General features: G+C 41.3%; 1 protein-coding gene across 4 annotated transcripts in view; it reads right to left on the bottom strand.

Moving 5' to 3' along the window:
• Positions 1–21,009, bottom strand: part of LOC129712397 (zinc finger protein 385D-like) — a 288,509-nt gene that overhangs the window by 98,310 nt on the left and 169,190 nt on the right. The gene's annotated exons all lie outside the window — the stretch shown is intronic.

Genomic DNA, 21,009 nt, shown 5'->3' with positions numbered 1-21,009 from the left:
GTCTGAGGAAGGATCCCGACTCAAAATGTCCATTCCCTCCACATATGCTGCCTCATCTGCTGACTTCTTCCAACACTTTGTGCTTTGCAGTATTGGTCCTCTATTCTCAAACTCTCCTCATAAGAAAAACCTCTTGTCATAAAACAATTGAATGAGTCATTGGTGCACTGGCCCAGAGCAAACATACCCTTCCTTGGATAAATTACTAGCCAATTATTTAATTAAAGCAATAAGTATAACATCTGATTACTAAATTAACAAATCTCAAGCAAAAGGGGAGTTTGAAAAATGATTTTATCTTCAGTCTATATTTGATTCCATCCCCGATCGGTCGTAATAGTATTACTATAACATAGTAACAGCACATTGCCATCTGCCTCTGAGGTTCAGTTTCACTGTAGAATTGAATTATTGGGATTTTATTATTATTCATGGCACATCAACAAAGGAAATTAATGTAGTGTTGATTTAATGTTTTTGTATAAATAATGAAAATGGTGACTATTATTTTCAAGAAGTAAAATTCTAGCACCAGCTCAGACATTCACCCTGCTTGTAATTGGCAAGGTTCAGATCTTAAGAGTTCCTTACTGAATTACAAGGATTATTTTTGACCCATCTAGTCTTACATCCATTAACCTGCTGTTAAAGGCATGCATTAAAGGCATGCATTTTAGCTTCAACACCATCCGCACATTTTATGATGCTGGCTCATATATGAGTTAAAAAAGTACAGACTATATTACCCATGTTGCTTTCCTCTCTCAGCTTCTGCACAAAGTAATTTTATATCCTGAGAGATTTGAGCTATCATTTCAATTCATGGGCAAAACACAAAGTGCTGGAGTAAATCAGCGGCTCCGGCAGCATCCGTGGATGGAATGGACATTATGGTCGGGACTCTTCTTCAGACTCTCCATTCCCTCCTCAGATGCTGCCTGACCTGCTGAATTTCTCCAGCATTTTGTGTTTCGCTCAAGATTGCAGCATCTGCAGTTCCTTAATTCCTTAATTGCTGCACCTCAATTCATCATGGTCAATGCTCTTTGCCTCCCTTTTATTCCTTAACTTGTAATTCAAATTATACTCTCTGCTCCATCCATTTCCATTCTCTTGCCACTTAGTGATGTTATTCAATTATAGTAATGATTTCCAAATGTGCACTGCTCATACCCAACTCCACCGCATCATCAATTCACCTGATCACTTTGTTATTCCCAAATTTTCCAACATACAAATGGATCAACAGAAACTTTCTCCACCTTAATAGACCTAAGCCAGGCCCTCAGAGCACAACATAAACTCTGTTCACCCATTCATGACCCATTTCCCTCTTACAGGAGAAACTGAAGCAGACTGTCCATACATTTGGTTCCTCCCATGAATTTGACAAGATGTATCTATGCCAACAATATTTAACTTCAGAAAATCACCCCAACGAGTCTGGCTGAGCTCATACTTCTATACTGAACATATCACATTTCTTTCAGACAAAGAAGGATTATTTTAGCCCAGAGTTTATGCCAGTGCTTAAACCAACCCATTAATCCTGTTCTCCCACTTATTTCTCTGCAACCTATCACATGCTCACCATTCTCCCAGCCATCTACATATAGTTTACAGCAGTCAATTAATCTAATAACCAGCATATCTTTGGGATGTGAGAAAAACTGGCGTACCTGGAGGAAACCCATATGATTGCAGGAAGAGTGTGCAAACCCATACTGACAACACCCAAAATCAGGATTAAACAGAGATGGAGAGTCAAAGGTGTTTAATTGCCAAATGCACCGGGACCAAAACAATAAAATTCTTACTTGCTGCAGCTTTACAGGCACATTAAAGGCAACAGCACAACAAATAAATGTAGAATAAATTATCAGTTATACTGGTAAACCAGGCCATGATGGTGCTGTGTGGCAGCAGCACTACCTGTTGAGTTGCTGGAACCCTCATATTGTCGAGACTTGTCCTGCCTTTGTCCCTCCTTTGACCCTTCTAAATGGCTGGAGACTGTTGTCCATGTTCTAACTCTCACAAAGCCCAGTTAATCTATTATTCTCTGCTTTCTCCCAATTGATTAATACTTGGTTTTTAAATGCTTATCTATCTGCTGGAAACTGACAGAAGGGAACGTAGGTGTAAGTGGGCTGCAAAACCTGAGGTAAATGCAGTTATCGCAACATTGAACCCGGAAGGTTAAGGTCAAGGTCAGTCACCTTGACAGCCACTGCCAAGTCAATCATTAATCTTCCCAATTGTAGCAGTGGCTGTGGAGGCGGGAGTTTCAGTGACATGCTCTTACTGAAGTGAAGATCTCGCGTATTGAAAAGCAAAACACAGCAAATGCTGGAAATCTAAAGTGAAAAGAAAATGCAGGAAAAATGGAGCATCCAAGGAGTGAGAAACAGTGTCAACATTTCAAGATGACCTTCCATCGGAACCAAGAAAAATTGTCAATCAAGCAGGTATTAGGAGGGTGTAGAATGGAAAGACAAAGGAGATGTCAATGACAGGCACCAAGGGAAAATTAACAAAATTGTGATAATGATGCTCGCTGAGAGAGAGGCAAAGATTTGCCAGTTGCCAGAGAATATGAGATGAATTAAAACAGAAAAAACAAGAAAAAAGGGGAAAGGAAACCAATGTTGGACCCATAAGGAGCAAAACACTGTGGACACAGAAAGTCTGAAATGAAAGCAGAGAATGATAGAAATACTCACCAGGTCGGGCAACATCTGTGGAGAGAGAAACAGAGTTTCACACATTGTTCCCTGTTGCACTCCAGGAAAGAGAATTCCCCCTAAAAACTGATGATGAGAGCTACTTCACCTCCCTTATCTTGCTCTTCTCCATTCAACAACTTAACCTGCTGAAAATGCTCTTTGCTCATTCTGCCAATCATGTTTACGGTGAATGCCAGCTAATCACCTATGACCACAAGCAACTGCTTGATGCAGATTTCACGTAAAAAGATGTTCAGTAAAAGGTCCTTCATTACCTGCTCCACCACTCCATGTAACTTTAAGAAGTTTGGAAACACTAAGCAACAGCCTGAATAAGATGAACAACAAACCTGTTTGTTACTTTTGATCCTTTCTGCTAATTGAGATTTCAGCCGCATGAAGTAAAAAAAAATGCATTAAATGCCAATTTATGCCAGTTGTGGATATTGCCCATGGATAACTCATTTAAAAGTGTCTTTGAGGGGCAGAACGATTTTGTTCCATATATCTCAATGAGATTTAACCTCAAATTGTGGAGATGAAGGGACAACTGTATTGGGACTTGTCTTGTATGTCAGAATGCAGACGTAGTTGCATTCATTTATTTGCTTTGGACTATCCCCAGGATATTAGTTTCTTGGCTAACATTGTGCCATTAGTTCACAGCATCAGAATTTAATGACCGTCTCAAAGAGAATAAAGAACTTTGAAGATGATGAGGCTCTCCCAAACCATCTGTCTATTAAGACCTGACTTTAAACAAGAGGATTGGTGTTCACATTTTCTGGCAATTAATATATAAGTGCATGATGATTCATGTATTTTAAAGAATCATATTTAAAATGTGAGGTTAAACAATGGAGCATGAGGAACTGGGAAAGAATTGGGATGAGTGATGTGAGGAACATAGCTTTAGTTAGAACTAATATATTCCAGTAATCTAAGAACCTGGACCACATGTGGGAAATGTTTTCCAAGGATAGAAAGCACCTGAAACTGTTACATGATGGACTGGAAAAGTTAAGCCTTTGAGAACGAAGATTAAAAGTTTCAAACATCTGTTACTAATAATCAAAATGAATGACTGAGGTGTTGGAAAATTACCAGCTAGTCCAATGAGAAAAATGGTGTCTCAGTTTTCCATACACATAGAGTGTCAGTAATCTATCATCCACCATGCAGTTTTATTTCATAGGAGGAATCCGAGTCCACCATTATATTCATGTTGACACATGAGCAATCAAAAATTATTCCCGCTGCCTCCATCTCTTAGTCACCAGGCTCTCCTCCACAAATACTTCCCCCGTAATTGCCTGTATCAAGCTTTTAAAAAAATCTTTCTGCCTAATAGTTCTCTGAATAAATACATTTCCACCAAGTCACTTTTTATTGTCTCGTCACTGTAGTTTTAAATAGACAATTTTTTATTCCAGGTTCCCCAACTTGAAGTCCAAAGCTAAGAGAATGACGTCTTAATCAAACATAATAACACGGAAACTTCCCATGGCAGGGTGAGCAACACAATAAACTGTTCTGTAGTCTGAAGAAGGGTCTCGACCGGAAAGGTCACCCATTGCTTCACTCTAGAGATGCTGCCGGTCCCGCTGAGTTACTACAGTATTTCGTGTCTACCCAATACAAATTTGCATAGAATCATTTGTATACTCACAGATTATGAATGATCTATATTGTAACCAGCCGTGTATAGTATGCACAGTTGACAACTATACATTGCTTGTTTTTTTCTTCTGGATGACATAGCATCTTTTTTCCTGATCCTTGTCTCTTTCGGGATCCTTGTCGCTTTATAGACCTATTTGAAACACACTATGTTTGTCCAAGCTGTTATTTATCTGCTTTGTATCAGGGAGGCTGGAAGTATTGTCAAGAATGCCAGTCACCCTGGTTGCTCCCTTTTCACTCTTCCACTTTCTGGGAGGTGGCATATGACCTGGCAGGCTCAGGCATACAGACTAAGAACAGGTTCTTTCCCACTGCAAGCACACTCCTAATTGCCTATCTCCTTCACTCCATAGATGCTGCTGCACCCGCTGAGTTTCTCCAGCATTTTTGTGTACCTCCTAATTCAATCACTGTTTTCACACCCCATTTCCAGATATGTTGCCGTGCACTCTTATTCTTAACTTTACCTCATTCAGTTATTCCATTATTTTACATTAATATTCTTTATCACTACTCAGACAATGCTGCAACGTTGTACCTATTGTTGTATTTATTACTACTGTATGTGCACTGTTACTATTACTTCACTGTTACTATGTGAGCTTTAACTGAACAAGGAATTACATTGCACCCTGGCGTGTATGGAAATAAATTGATCTGAATCTGAAACTTTCAGTCACCTATCACCTATCAGTCATCACCTCAACCTTTATTGTAGGAAACAAATACTGCCTATCATGTAAGTATAGATGTAATAAATGTTCTCCAGGAACCATGTCACCGATGGATGTCCAGAACGTGCACTAGCCTATCGGATTAAAATTGGGCTCCTCAAAACATAACTACTCTGTGATTTGAGTTCAATTGAGGATTGACAAAAAAGAGTCTTGTTTTTGGGTCAGCCATTGTTTCTAACCTGCTCCACAGGTTCATACATTCAAAACTGATATAAAGTTAAAATAAAGATCACAAGCAGCCAAAGAAAAATAAAAATCTTGAGCGTAAGAATTAAACACTGCGTTTAAGATTTTAATGACATGAATGGAGAGATAGCTTCACTAGATGGCACACAATACATCTGTTCCTGTATTTATTCGATCTGCTATGATTTTCATCCAGATTGCTCTAGTGATCTGGATCATATTTATCCTGAACCAACAGCACGACAGCAAATTATTTTTGCATATACATTTTTCATACATTGAAGAAATTTGTGCCAATATTTCCCATATAAGCAAGCATGATAAAATCCTGGTGTTTGCAATCAATTAGGTACCCCATCTTGGAGCTCTGCTTTGGTAGATACTCACTGGGACACCCAATGGGCATGTTTCATGACAAAATGACTAAATGATCAGCTTCAATAGACAATAGACAATAGGTGCAGGAATAGGCCATATGGCCCTTCGAGCCAGCACCGCCATTCAATGTGGTAATGGCTGATCATCCCCAATCAATACCCCATTCCTGCCTTCTCTCCATATCCCCTGACTCCGCTATTTTTAAGAGCACTATCTAGCTCTCTCTTGAAAGCATCCAGAGAACCTGCCTCCATCGCCCTCTGAGGCAGAGAATTCCACAGGCTCACCACTCTCTGTGAGAAAAAGTGTTTCCTCGTCTCTGTTCTAAATGGCTTACTCCTTATTCTTAAACTGTGGCCCCTGGTTCTAGACTTCTCCAACATCGGGAACATATATCCTGCCTCTAGCATGTCCAAGCCCTTAACAACCTTATATGTTTCAATGAGATACCCTCTCATCCTTCTAAATTCCAGAGTGTACAAGCCCAGCTGCTCCATTCTCTCAGCATATGACAGTCCCGCCATCCTGGGAATTAACCTTGTAAACCGACGGGGCACTCCCTCAATAGCAAGAATGTCCTTCCTCAAATTAGGGGACCAAAATTGTACACAATACTCCAGGTGTGGTCTCACTAGGGCTCTGTACAACTGCAGAAGGACCTCTTTGCTCCTATATTCGATTCCTCTTGTTATAAAGGCCAACATGCTATTCGCTTTCTTCACTGCCTGCTGTACCTGCATGCTTACTTTCATAGACTGATGTACAAGGACTCCCAGATCCCGTTGTACTTCCCCTTTCCCCAACTTGACATCATTTAGATAGTAATCTACCTTCCTGTTTTTGGTTCCAAAGCAGATAACCTCACATTTATCTGCATTAAACTTCATCTGCTATGCATCTGCCCACTCCGCCAGCCTGTCCAAGTCACCCTGCATTCTCATGGCATCCTCCTCACAGTTCACACTGCCACCCAGCTTTGTGTCATCTGCAAATTTTCTAATGTTACTTTGAATCACTTCATCCAAATCATTGATGTATATTGTAAATAGCTGCGGTCCTGGCACCGAGCCTGGCGGCACCCACTAGTCACTGCCTGCCATTCTGAAAGGGACCTGTTAATCCCTACTCTTTGTTTCCTGTCTGCCAACCACTTCTCTATCCATGTCAGCACTCTACCCCGAATATCATGTGCCCTAATTTTGCCCACTAATCTCCTATGTGGGACTTTATCAAATGCTTTCGGTATTGGGGGTTCAGTATTGATGTGGATAAAGAAATGGCTGGCAGACAGGAAGCAAAGAGTAGGAGTAAACGGGTCCTTTTCACAATGGCAGGCAGTGACCAGTGGGGTACCGCAAGGCTCAGTGCTGGGACCCCAGCTATTTACGATATATATTAATGATTTGGACGAGGGAATTGAATGCAACATCTCCAAGTTTGCGGATGACACGAAGCTGGGGGCAGTGTTAGCTGTGAGGAGGATGCTATGAGGCTGCAAGGTGACTTGGATAGGCTGGGTGAGTGGGCAAGTGCATGGCAGATGCAGTATAATGTGAATAAATGTGAGGTTATCCACTTTGGTGGCAAAAACAGGAAAGTAGACTATTATCTGAATGGTGGCCGATTAGGAAAGGGGGAGATGCAACGAGACCTGGGTGTCATGGTACACCAGTCATTAAAAGTAGGGTGCAGCAGGCAGTGAAGAAGGCAAATGGTATGTTGGCATTCATAGCAAAAGGATTTGAGTTTAGGAGCAGGGAGGTTCTACTGCAGGGTCTTGTACAGAGTCTTGGTGAGACCACACCTGGAGTATTGCGTACAGTTTTGGTCTCCTAATCTGAGGAAAGACATTCTTGCCATAGAGGGAGTACAGAGAAGGTTCACCAGACTGATTCCTGGGATGTCAGGACTTTCATATGAAGAAAGACTGGATAGACTGGGCTTGTACTCGCTAGAATTTAGAAGATTGAGGGGGGATCTTATAGAAACTTACAAAATTCTTAAGGGGTTGGACAGGCTAGATGCAGGAAGATTGTTTCTGATGTTGGGGAAGTCCAGAACAAGGGGTCACAGTTTAAGGATAAGGGGGAAACCTTTTAGGACCGAGATGAGGAAAACATTTTTCACACAGAGAGTGGTGAATCTCTGGAATTCTCTGCCACAGAAGGTAGTTGAGGCCAGTTTGGTGGCTATATTTAAGAGGGGGTTAGATGTGGCCCTTGAGGCTAAAGGGATCAGGGGGTATGGAGAGGGCAGGTACAGGATACTGAGTTGGATGATCAGCCATGATCATATTGAATGGCGGTGCAGGCTCGAAGGGCCGAATGGCCTACTCCTGCACCAATTTTCTATGTTTCTATGTTTCTGAAAGTCCAGGTACACTACACCCACTGGCTCACCCTTGTCCATTTTCCTAGTTACATCTTCAAAAAATTCCAGAAGATTAGTCAAGCATGATTCCCTCTTTGTATCTCCATGCTGAATCGAACTGATCCTCTTACTGTTATCCAAATGGGCGGCTAGCTCATCTTTTATAATTGACTCCAACATCTTCCCCACCACCGATGTCAGGCTAACTGGTCTATAATTCCCCGTTTTCTCTCTCCTGCCTTTCTTAAGAAGTGGAATAACATTAGCTTCCCTCCAATCCACAGGAATTGATCCTGAGTCTATAGAACATTGGAAATTTATCACCAAAGCATCCACGATTTCTAGAGCCACTCCCTTAAGTACCATGGGATGCAGACCATCAGGATGCAGACCATTTCCTTGTTCCCCATAATAAATTCACCCTTTTCAGTCTTTAAGGGTCCAACTTTGGTCAACTAATGTTTTCCCCTTCACATACCTAAAGAAGCTTTTACTATTCTGCTTTATATTCTTGGCTAGCTTACCTTTGTACCTCATCTTTTCTCCCCGTATTGTATTTTTGGTTATCTTCTGTTGTTTTTTAAACATTACCCAATCCTCTTGCTTCCCGCTCATCTTTGCTACATTGTACTTCTTCGCTTTAATTTTTATACTGTCCCTGACATCCCTTGTCAGCTTCAGGAGCCCTATGCAAGGCTTGGCCTGCCCTTGGCTTGTGTTTAGAGGTGGAGAGGAGGAGGGAATAAATGTTTCTTCACACATCCCAGATTGTAAGCCCATTGGACAAAATAAGCATCCCTAAACACAGCTGCCCTGTGAACTGAGTTCAAAAGAGAGTTGACAAAGAAATTGGCCTTCCTTCTAACTCAGTCATTAACTTGTACAATAGGTTCATCCATTCAAAACTGGTTTGAAGTTAAAATCAAGCCCTTTGTCCATAGATAGTCAAAGAAAGTGAGGTCTTGAAAATAAGAAGTAAAGCACAATGTCTATGATTTAATGCACCGAATGAACAAAGAGACAGGATCAAGTAAACAATGTATTACATTGCACCTTGGTGTGTATGACAATAAACTAATTTGAATCTTTCAGTCATCCTAGGATCATAAATTATTTGGACAAGAAGCGTCCTTAGCAATAGGGCCTTTTGAAAACCCCGACCAATGTTTAAGAATCCACCACAACCTCAGTCCAGTGGCTCACTCACCGAAGAAAAAAAATTAATCTTTGGCATCGATAAACCAAACTGAGCCCAAAAAGGTAAAATGTTCTGATCTTTGAATGTATTATGAGAAACTGTACACTTTAATATTGGAAATATTGTCTAAGTTCCAATTAGATGCCTAAATATCAGAAACACATGATGTTGTGAAGCAGGTTAATGCCACAAAATAAATTAATTTGAGCTCCACATAATACCGCAAGGATTCTACCTAAACACAGGAGTCAAAATGTAATTCTACTATTCTGAAAAAATAAACGTGCATACCTATACTAAACAAGTGCATTATAACAAAATTAAATCCATATCCTGCATATGATAAACTTGATATTTCTTATTTTTTTCACTGGCAGACAAACACAAACACAACAAGTTAACACCCTAATGTTTCCTTTTCCACCCACGTTCTAGTTAACCTTAAACATTTCTTCACAGATTTTACGAGCGAGAGCTGTGATCAATGTTAGATTGCAACACTGGATTAGACTTCTTCCCCCATCAAATATTGATCTCCTTAAACCCCTTTCATGTATTACTAACTCCTGTGAATCCTGCCTTTAAGGCCCTCCAACAACATTCCCTCGAGTGCCATAATAATAGATAAGTTTCAATGTTTCAAAATCCTTTGTTTTAAGTGTTGCTTTAAGGATTATTGTGGTTTAGGACTTTCCTCAGAGGGTCCATGGATGTATCCAAAATATTTACGGTTTCAGATCGCATAATCCCTTGTGAGACCTGATCTCATTTCATTATCTGACATGGCAGATGATATCAATTCCACTGGAATAACTCTGTGCCTTGAATCCTGATGTTTCTTATTGAAGAAATTCCAAGAAACTCAGAAAATCAAACACAGGTATGCTAAAATCTGAAGAATAATAGAAACCATTGTGGAAAATTGCCAGATATGTCCTGTCCAAAGAAAGCAGAACACATTCATTTAATTATCTCTTAGATTACTCCAAGGAAAATGACTTACTGATAGTGCTAGTAAACGGTATTAATTTGCCAATAACATGATCACCAATATTTATTGGTTGTTTTGCCAGAACCACATGGCTGCAGACCTCATTACAGGCTCAGTCCAAACATAGACCGAAGATCTGAATTCCAGATATCTCGGCAATATTTGACTCAGTAGGGTATTATGAGTACAATTAAAGTTGATGGGTAGTTAGGGGATAATGTTTATAGTCCTAATCTGTACAGACGAAGATGGCTGTGGTTGTTCAAACATTGGTCTGCAGCCATGTGGTTCTGGCAAAACAACCAATAAACATTGGTGATCATGTTTGCTAACATTGTAACCTTTTAATTTAATTGCCTGGGTTAAGTTGGATGTACAGCAAAAGATCAGGTTATTCAACCCAACCATTCTTTATTGTGTATTCAGCTACAGTCTTTGTCTGACCTTCTTCATTTATTTATTCCATTCTATCTTACATCTTTGTCCAGTCTCAGTAGCCTAGAGATTACTATTGTGCAGAATCTCAATTGGGTCAGCCATATAAACAATATGTAAGAAGGAACTGCAGATGCTGGTTTAAACTGAAGAAAGACACAAAAAGCAGGTGTAACTCAGCGGTACAGGCAGCATCTCTGGAGAGAAGGAATGGGTGATGTTTCGGGGTCGAGACCCTTCTTCGGAAATAATATGGGAACTTGAATAAGTTAGAACATTTGTTGACTGACTCACTTCATGACCCTCTAAAGCCTCTCTACCATCTACATTGTACAAGTGAAGATTGTGACGGAATATCTTTCATTTATTTGGATGCATCCAACAATATTGCAGGGGTTTGGTCACAAGAAGGACCACAAGAGTTCACGTTGGTAACTCACTGCCAGCTTCAATAAGGATGGGTAATTAATACCGGCCATGATCGCAACATCACATCCTGAAAAATAACAAATAAGTAAACAACTCTAAATGACACTGATGACTTGTTAAGGCTGTTTGTTAGATAATACTCTTGGAAACGCTACTAGCAGCAGCAAAGTTCTTTGTCACGCGTTTCTAAAACAACAAGCCGGCCTTGTGAGAAATTCATATTTAGTGTTTCCGCAGCCCTATGATTAAGTGCTTTAATTCTATAATACTGTGCATGCAATGAATAAACAAGGGACTTGCCTGAAACAATCATCAACAGGAGACCAGAGCAGACAAAAGTGCTGGAGAAACTCAGCGGGTGCGGCAGCATCTATGGAGCGAAGGAAATAGGCAACGTTTCGGGCTGAAACCCTTCTTCAGACTGATGTAGGGTGGGGAGCGGGGGGGCAGGAAGTAGAAAGGAAGAGGAGGAGCCAGAGGGCTGAGGGAGAGCTGAGAAGGGGAGGAGACAGCAAGGGCTACCGGAAATTGGAGAAGTCAATGTTTATGCCGCTAGGTTGCAAACGGCCCAAGCGGAATATGAGGTGCTGCTCCTCCAATTTCCGGTGGTGCTCACTCTGGCTATGGAGGAGGCCCAGGACAGAAAGGTCGGATTAGGAATGGGAGGGGGAGTTGAAGTGCTGAATCACAGGGAGATCAGGTTGGTTATTGCGGACCGAGCGGAGGTGTTCGGCGACACGATCGCCAAGCCTACGCTTGGTCTCAGCGATGTAGATCAGCTGACATCTAGAGCAGCGGATGCAATAGATGAGGTTGGAGGAGGTGCAGATGAACCTCTGTCGCACCTGGAACGACTGCTTGGGTCCTTGAATGGAGTCGAGGGGGGAGGTAAAGCAACAAGTGTAGCATCTCCTGCGGGTGCAAGGGAAAGTGCCCAGGGAGGGGGTGGATTGGGTGGGAAGGGAAGAATTGACCAGGGAGTTACGGAGGGAGCGGTCTTTGCGGAAAGCAGACAGAGGGGGAGATGGGAAGATTTGACGAGTGGTGGGGTTACGTTGGAGGTGGCAAAAATGACGGAGAAGTATTTGATGTATGTGACGGCTATTGGGGTGGAAGGTGAGGACTAGGTGGACTCTGCCCTTGTCCCGAGTAGGGGGGATGGGGAGAGAGAGCAGTGTTGCGGGGTATAGAAGAAACCCTGGTGAGAGCCTCATCTATAGTAAGGGAGGGGAACCGCGATTCCATGAAGAATGAGGACATTTCCGATGCCTCATTCTTCAGGGAACGGGGGTTCCCCTCCCCTACTATTATTAAAAGATTATTTATCTTGTTCCCTGAAATAGGTTTACATTGGAAACAAAAAATATAATCCAAGATATATGAAAAATGAAAAGAATTAATGCTAATGCATTTTAATATAAAGCATACTTTTCCTGATGCTGCCTGGAAAAACATTCAACAATAAATTTTCAAAAAATCTTACTGCAAAAAGAAGAGAGTAAATATAAAATAAGAAAATGTCACTTGTTGCACTATGCTCAAACCTTCCAAACACTGTAAACCATCCACTTGATTTGCTTGCTAAACCATGGGGGCGGAACATTGGGATGGGGGCGAATGGAGAGCATGGTAAAAGGGCTCGGACGGGCACAAAGGGACGAATGGTGTCCTTTTACATTATAAAATTCTATGATTCTCAGAGCATTCAATTTGAATTCCTAACAAGGATCCACAGGTACTTACATTAGACCCCAAAATAAATGCGACAAAATTACCACACATGCTGCACACTGTACTATTGCCTTCCTTAACACTCCCATTTCTACATTACCTCTAATTGTCATGCCTCAAGGCACATGCAGATAAACGGGTTTATATCAATAAGGGACATAGATAGGAATGACTATGGGAAGATTGACCAATTGAATTAGACTTCCAGCCAGTGGTGAAAGTAAAATGTTACTCACTTAAAAATGAATCAAATGTCATAATGGAGAACTGCAGGGTTTTTCCTTTTTCACAAAATGAGAAAGTGAATGAACTTGCTTTTATGTAACTATATCATGACTTTATGAAGACAGTTTCCAATTACTATTTATACTCAACCCTATTCTAATCAATCAATTTTCTTAAATCAGCAGTATCTTTTAAATGACTCATCTTCACCAAACCACTGCCTCGCACAATGACTTTCAGGGCTGCTAGATAAGAGATTTGTGCAGCAGTGATATAACCCGATAAATAAATAGGTGAAACCTGATTATGCAGACATTTTATGATTTCTTAGAGATCTAATCTTTTCCATCAATTGAGAATGAAAAGATAGTTTGTCTTCAAGTGGGTGCAAGACCCCAACAAAATGACCAACAGATAAAGATAATATTTCCTATTTGCCTTGAGATCAATGAGACTAAGATTTGGATCAGTCCCACACCAGTAACATCCACACAATGGCATCAGATGATGGAGAAATGGAAATAGGTTTATTGATGCATACTATTGCATGCCTGAAGAGGAAGACAATGATGGTCCTTTAAAAGCCACCATACTAATTGAGGGTGCAATGATAAGCATGTGTATTGATACAGTTGTGTGTTGGTCTGTTCTAAATCAGAAAGTGTATTGGAAATAATTCAAATATCTTCAAAGCAAATTTGTTTTGGCAACTTTGCACAAGACACTCTCCAATTTTTAGGAGAGATAAATGGTTGGACTGGCAGTGGATACCATTTCAGTAACCTGTTATAGTCATGGGTTGGAGGGTGCAGCTGTGCACATTGATGTAGATTGCAATGAGTCACTCAGATTGATGGATCATGTGCATGAGAGAATTGCATCATTTGGGATGAAGAAATCCAGAATGTACTGTATGTAAGTTTTAGATGCACTGACCCAATTTAGTGGATCTCTGATTAGGTGGGTTTAAGAGATAATCAGAAGCATGGAGTTTAAAGACATTGCTGGTCAACTAAAGCTCCAATAAAGTGGTTATGGTGAGTAAGAGTTTGAAAGCTATCAATTTGTTCTGTAGAAAGGCAAAAATATATATAATCCAGGATGAGAGCAGGGAGAGGATAGGTATTCTGTCTAGCTATAAATGTATGGTGATCACAGTACAGATACCATTACTATGGGTGACAAAATTGATGGTAGCCTATTTTAAAGGAAAGTTAGTTTAGCTTAGACATAGAGCATGGAAACCAATGTGCTGCACTTAGAGGGAATGTGAAACCTGAACCAAAAGGCAAGTTAATGCAGCTCAATATAAGTGTTTCAACATGCTAAGGATATGGGCCAAAGCGATCAAAAAATGATTGAGTGATGGAGATCACACTGTGATGGTGAAATCAAATGGTGGCTACGAAAAGGTTATATTCCCTGAAATGGAGTAGAGTGTGAGTTGGTAATATGAAAGACATGTCTATCTTTTGGCAACATAAAGAGAATTCTATGAAAACCATATGCTTGAAATGTTAACTGTTCCAGCATCTACCAGCAAAACCTGCATCCACATTTCCGTTTACTTTGCAGCAGAGCAGCAAGTAAAACAAACACGTATTACAAGGGCAGTGAGATACTTGGAGAGAAGGTATCTGCTCCTAAAGCGTCTGCATGGTGGAAAAAATATGTTGAGAGCAAAATGTAAAGGGATCCAGAACAGTTGGCCTCAGTGAGATGTCTCAGCACAGAGGAGAGCCCGTTATGAAAAGTCTATGTTCATAGTATCATTTGAATGGTTATTTAACTGCTTCAGTGCAAAGGGTATATTTGTAGTTCTCGATAGCAAGCAGTTTGGAGGAAGAATCTGTTTTGTTTGGAGGTAGGTTTCAGCCAGTTCACTGGACTGTTCTAATGCCCACTGGAAGGATCCACAGATATGGCATAAGACTGGAAGCTTGGCCCACAATACTGTAAACAAGTCAGATCATATTCTTCCAGTGGCTGAGACTCCATGAGTTTTGGTAGTGTGATGTCAAAGCAGTTTCTGAATTGTCGAAACCAAACTTCAATTGAGATGTATGCCTTGAATGAGGAATTTGTTGTGATGTGGAGGCGTTTAAAAAAAATCCCAAGTTCTCTAGCTGATGTTACACTAGGCTTGAATCTACTCATGTCAGCTCAATACAGTGCAGTCAACAGCTTGCCAAGAGAGTCTGAAAATAGCATGGCTCAATTACAAACATTGGAAATAATCCAGAGAGGGAAGGTGAGAGGTGATAACTTTCTAATCTCAACAGTATCAGCAGGATAGAGAAAACATTGAAAATACTAAATCTACTTAGGGGAGAAGCATGAAGATGAAAATTATAAGAAAATGAAATGGTCGATCTTATGGTATTTAGTAATATACTGAACCAAGATATACTCAGAAATATGTAGTTGTTAATAAGTATCAGCTTCTGTTAAATTTAGTATTACAGTTGATGTCAAGAAAATATGAAATTTGATGTGTGGGGTGGTTATGTAAATCATAAAATGGGATGTAAGATTAGTGTGTGTGAAGTTTATTTGGAAAAATTATATTTGGAAATGTTCTTTATCTGGAATGGCTACTAAAGAAATATTAACTTTAGCTTATAATAGAGGGTGTGGCTGAAATTACTAAAGCAATAATTATCTTTTGTTTAGATCAATTTTCGACTATACACCAGTAAATAATTTTATTGTATGATTTTCCACATGTACCTGGTAAATACATTAGGTATTAATTATGTACGTGGTAGGTATTTTTCATGGGTCTGTCAAGGGCAACTCCAGCACTTTGTGTCCTTTATTAACCAGCATTAACCAGTTCTTTGTTTCGCTATTTAAAAAAAAAGACAACTAAATAAGAATCAGGAAATTCTCTCTGATTTTCCTCAATTTCCTGTTGTAATTTGCACAACATTTTCAGTTGATGATCAATTCAAATCTTCAAAGATTTGCTGCTGTTTGAAAGTGCATTATCAGTTCCGGAGGAGGCACATAACCTGGGTGTGGAGCATGACAGCAAGCATTCAATGTTGGAGGACAGGTGTCTTTGCGAGGAATTTGGACCAGGAACCTTTCAAGTTGTAATACGAGTTATTTTGATTCAGAGGCGAGAAGCCTCATGATATTGAGGGAGGCAAAGGTACGCTAACCTCAATGTTCCTTTTAAGCAGTGTTATTAGGGTTGCATTAATCCTTCATTTGAGACCCTCAGATAATCTTTAATAGGACTTTACTGGACATTGTTCTGCACTAAACGTTATTCCCTTTTTCATGTATCTGTAGACTGTGGATGGCTCGATTGTAATCATGTGATTACAAGCACGCAACAAAACCCTTTCACTGTACCTCAGTACACGTGACAATAAACTAAACTAAACTAAAAGATGGTCAGAAGAAGAGGATCTGTAGAAGACAGTTTCTGAATGTACAAGCTCAGATTTCTACTGAGAAGGGATCATATAGAAACATATTAAATTATTAAGGGATTGGACACGCTAGATAGAGGAAACATGTTCCCGATGTTGAGGAAGTCCAGAACCAGAGGCCACAGTTTAAGAATAAGGGCATTTAGAACTGAGATGAGGAAAAACCTTTTCACCCAGAGAGTTGTGAATTTGTGGAATTCTCTACCTCGGAAGGCAGTGGAGGCCAATTCACTGGATGCATTCAAAAGAGAGTTAGATAGAGTTCTTAGTGCTAGTGGAATCCAGGGATATGGGGAGAAGGCAGGAACGGGGTACTGATCGTGGATGATCAGTCATGATCACATTGAATGGCGGTGCTGGCTCGAAGGGCTGAATGGCCTGCTCCTATTTTCTATGTATATATGTAAATTGTGATTTAATGTGACCTTTGATTATATCAATGGTTATATCAACCATTGATATAACCATATAACCATATAACAATTACAGCACGGAAACAGGCCATCTCGGCCCTACAAGTCCGTGCCGAACAAAAATTTTTTTTTTCCCCTTAGTCCCACCTGCCTGCACTCATACCATAACCCTCCATTCCCTTCTCATCCATATGCCTATCCAATTTATTTTTAAATGATACCAATGAACCTGCCTCCACCACTTCCACTGGAAGCTCATTCCACACCGCTACCACTCTCTGAGTAAAGAAGTTCCCCCTCATATTACCCCTAAACTTCTGTCCCTTAATTCTGAAGTCATGTCCTCTTGTTTGAATCTTCCCTATTCTCAAAGGGAAAAGGTTGTCCACATCAACTCTGTCTATCCCTCTCATCATTTTAAAGACCTCTATCAGGTCCCCCCTTAACCTTCTGCGCTCCAGAGAATAAAGACCTAACTTATTCAACCTATCTCTGTAACTTAGTTGTTGAAACCCAGGCAACATTCTAGTAAATCTCCTCTGTACTCTCTCTATTTTGTTGACATCCTTCCTATAATTGGGCGACCAATATTGTACACCATACTCCAGATTTGGTCTCACCAATGCCTTGTACAATTTTAACATTACATCCCAGCTTCTATACTCAATGCTCTGATTTATAAAGGCTAGCATACCAAAAGCTTTATTTACCACCCTATCTATATGAGATTCCACCTTCAAGGAACTATGCATGGTTATTCCCAGATCCCTCTGTTCAACTGTATTCTTCAATTCCCTACCATTTACCATGTACGTCCTGATGTTCAGTTAATGACTTTTAATTATTTTGATAGCTCTTTTCCTGTTACCCGTCTTTGTGAAACAGTCACGCAAAAAAGCTAATGCACACTTCTGCACACCCACATTCTGGATTCAGTATGTTGGCTCTAAGATGAGGGTGTGTGCAGAATATACAGAATTGTACTTGTAATGATTGCAGCCTCCACCTACACTTGAAAGATTACTTGGTGAATATGTTTGAAAAGTCCCCATGACTACCAATCAATAAATATTTTACATTGATAATACTGATTCCCATTCATTATAACCTTCCTATTAAATGTTGAGCATTAATATGATTGGACTTCTAAAAACATACATCTGACTCTGCAGTTAGTCAAGTCATTGCTGTTCCTTTGCTAATCGGAGCAGTAAAGATATACCAACTGCTGTTTAAGCAGCTGTGCACGTGTGGGTGATGTAGAGGGAGTGGGAACACTTCATACACAGCTTGATATGGAGTCATGCAGTGTGAAATCAGGTCCTTCGGCCCAACTTGCCCATACCGACCATCATGTCCCATCTACACTAGTCCTATATCTCTCTAAATCCATCCTCTCTATGTTCCTGTCAAATGTTACTAATATTTAACAATAGTACCTGCCTCCACTACCTCCTCCTGCAGCTCATTCCATACACCCACCACCATTAGTGCAAAAATGGTACCCCTCAGGATACTATTAAATCTTTCCCTGCTCATCTTAATCTTAGTCTTCTGGTTCTTGATTCTCCTACTCCAGCCAAGAGACTCTGTGCATTTACCCAATCTATTCCTCTCATGATTTTGTACACCCCTATAAGATTACCCCTCATCCTCCTGTATTTCAAGGGATAGAGTCCGAGCCTGTTTAACCTCTCCCTATTACTCAGGCTCTTGATTCCTGGCAACCTCTTTGGAAATCTTCACTGCATCCTCTCCAGCTTGACAACATCTTTCCCATAACATGCAGGGCTCAAAATTAACAGTTGGCCCCGGTGACAATGGCCACCCAAAGTGCCGCCGGATAACCTAGATGCCGAGTCATTTTGCCCGGCTTGGCACGACAGATACTGGTTCATACCAAAGATAGACACAAAAAACTGGAGTAACTCAGCAGGTCAGGCAGCATCTCTGGAGAAAAGGAACGTGACGTTTTGCGTCGGCAACGACGACGGCTGTAGTGCGGGGCAAAGGTACGAAGTGCGGGGTGATGGAGGGTCGGAGCAAATGACGGGCCCCACACAGCAGCAGCGGCAGCGACACCACCTCCTCCCATACCTCGCCCGCCCTGATAGCGGTCGCTGCATACCACTCTGCCAATGGCTATAACCGCTTCCAAAACAATCCCTCCCGCACGCCGAGGCCGGGAGGAGGGAGCGAGGAAGGGGGAGGCTCCCTTCAGCTGTCTGAAGCACCTGCACCTTCCTGTTGGCTGACGGAGGAGGGGTGCCGGTGGCGAGGAGATCCCAGCTGCCTCCTCCCTTTTGCGGCGGTACTTGGCGGTGGACAGGGACAGCCAAGGCGATGATGCCGGTGATGTCCGAGGAGCGCTGACTTTCCTTCCACCCCCCTTCTACTGGGACCCCTCCTCTCCATCCCGCACTGATCCCCATTCCCGCCTCTATTCAGTCCTCACTGACATCCCCTGTGCTCCCCTCCCCATCTACCCCCACCTGCCCCCCCACCCCCCCTCCATCTATCTATATATCCTGCACTGATCACCCTATCCTCCCCGCATTCTCCTGCCACACCCCATCCATCCTACACTGGTCCCACAATTCATCCTGTACTGACCCCCCTTCCCATCCATCCTGCACTGCTCCCCCCCATTCATCCTGTACTGATCCCCCCATTCATCCCGTATTGACCTCCCCTCCATTTATCCTGCACCGATACCCTCATCCATCCTGTAGTGATCTCCACATTCATCTTTTACTGATCTCCCATTCATCCCGTACTGTTCCCTCATTCATCCTGATTTCCCGATTCATCCTGTACTAACCCCCCTCCATTTATTCTGCACTGATCCCCCATCCATCCTGTAGTGATCTCCCCATTCATCTTTTACTGGTCCACCCATTCATCCTGTCCTGAACCCCCCATTCCTCCTGTACTGATCTCCCCCATCCATCCTGTACTGATCCCCCATTCAAGAAGAATGGGGGGATCAGTCTGAAGAAGGGTCTCGGCCTGAAACGTTGCCTATTTCCTTCACTCCATAGATGCTGCCTCCCCTGGTGAGTTTCTCCAGAATTGTTGTATACCCCTTTCATCCTGTACTGATCCCCCCATCTATCCTGCACTGGTCCCCCCCCATCCATCCTGCACTGAGCCACCCATTCATCCTCCACTGAGCCCCCCATTCATCCTGCACCGATCTCCCCCATTCACCTTGTACAGATCCTCCCATCCATCCTGTACTGATTCTCCCCGTCCATCCCGTACTGTCCCCCCGCTACTCTGCAGGAAATGTCTTCAGAGCGAACATTGACTATGTTTGATAACGGAATGCAATCAAATCTGTTTTAATTCCCAATGTTATTATTTGTTTTAATCCATAAAGATGGATTAATTAAATTGAGAACACGTGAAACATTAAAACCGCAGTGTTCTATTCTCACTGCTACCGTTGACACGTTATTACAGAATTCATTTTAACGTCAAATCAATGCTCTTAATATGGAGTATCAGTACTGTAGTTATTTAATGAGCAACATTCACAACTATACGGTGGATTTATCCAGGTTAGACTTCTACAGTCGATCATATACATCACAAATTTGGTCCGGAGATATTTCAGTTGAAATTTTAACGTTAATTCTGAAGTGGGAATGATGGAAACAGTGTTTATCAATACATTTTTTTTAATCTGGTGCATACAAACTGGGTATCTTCATTGCTGTTCACAACACATACATCTAATCTGAATGTCCAGTAATGTGGCGTTTTGACACCTTTAAACATGTTGCCAAAAGAACATTTGCTGCAGTTATGTCCTTTGGCCATCTCTTGTCAGTTATTGTAATGTTTAACCTGTCAGATGGGTATAGTCAGTTTTATCAGCTATTATCATAAAATACCTTTAGAAATTTCCTTGCAACCTGTATATTTTGTTGTGGATAAATTATGTAGAAAGCGAGTTTTTGTACCTATAGCAATTACGACCCATGCTATGGCAATGTTATGGTAATTTTCGGTCCTTCACAGAAATCATGCTTGCATCAATCTGTAGTGTGCATGGTTAA

Source organism: Leucoraja erinacea, chromosome 2, assembly GCF_028641065.1.
Source record: "Leucoraja erinacea ecotype New England chromosome 2, Leri_hhj_1, whole genome shotgun sequence".
NCBI classification, from domain to species: Eukaryota; Metazoa; Chordata; class Chondrichthyes; order Rajiformes; family Rajidae; genus Leucoraja; species Leucoraja erinaceus.
The sequence above is the reverse complement of the archived record's forward strand: the minus strand, read 5'-3'. Positions and strand labels throughout refer to the sequence as shown.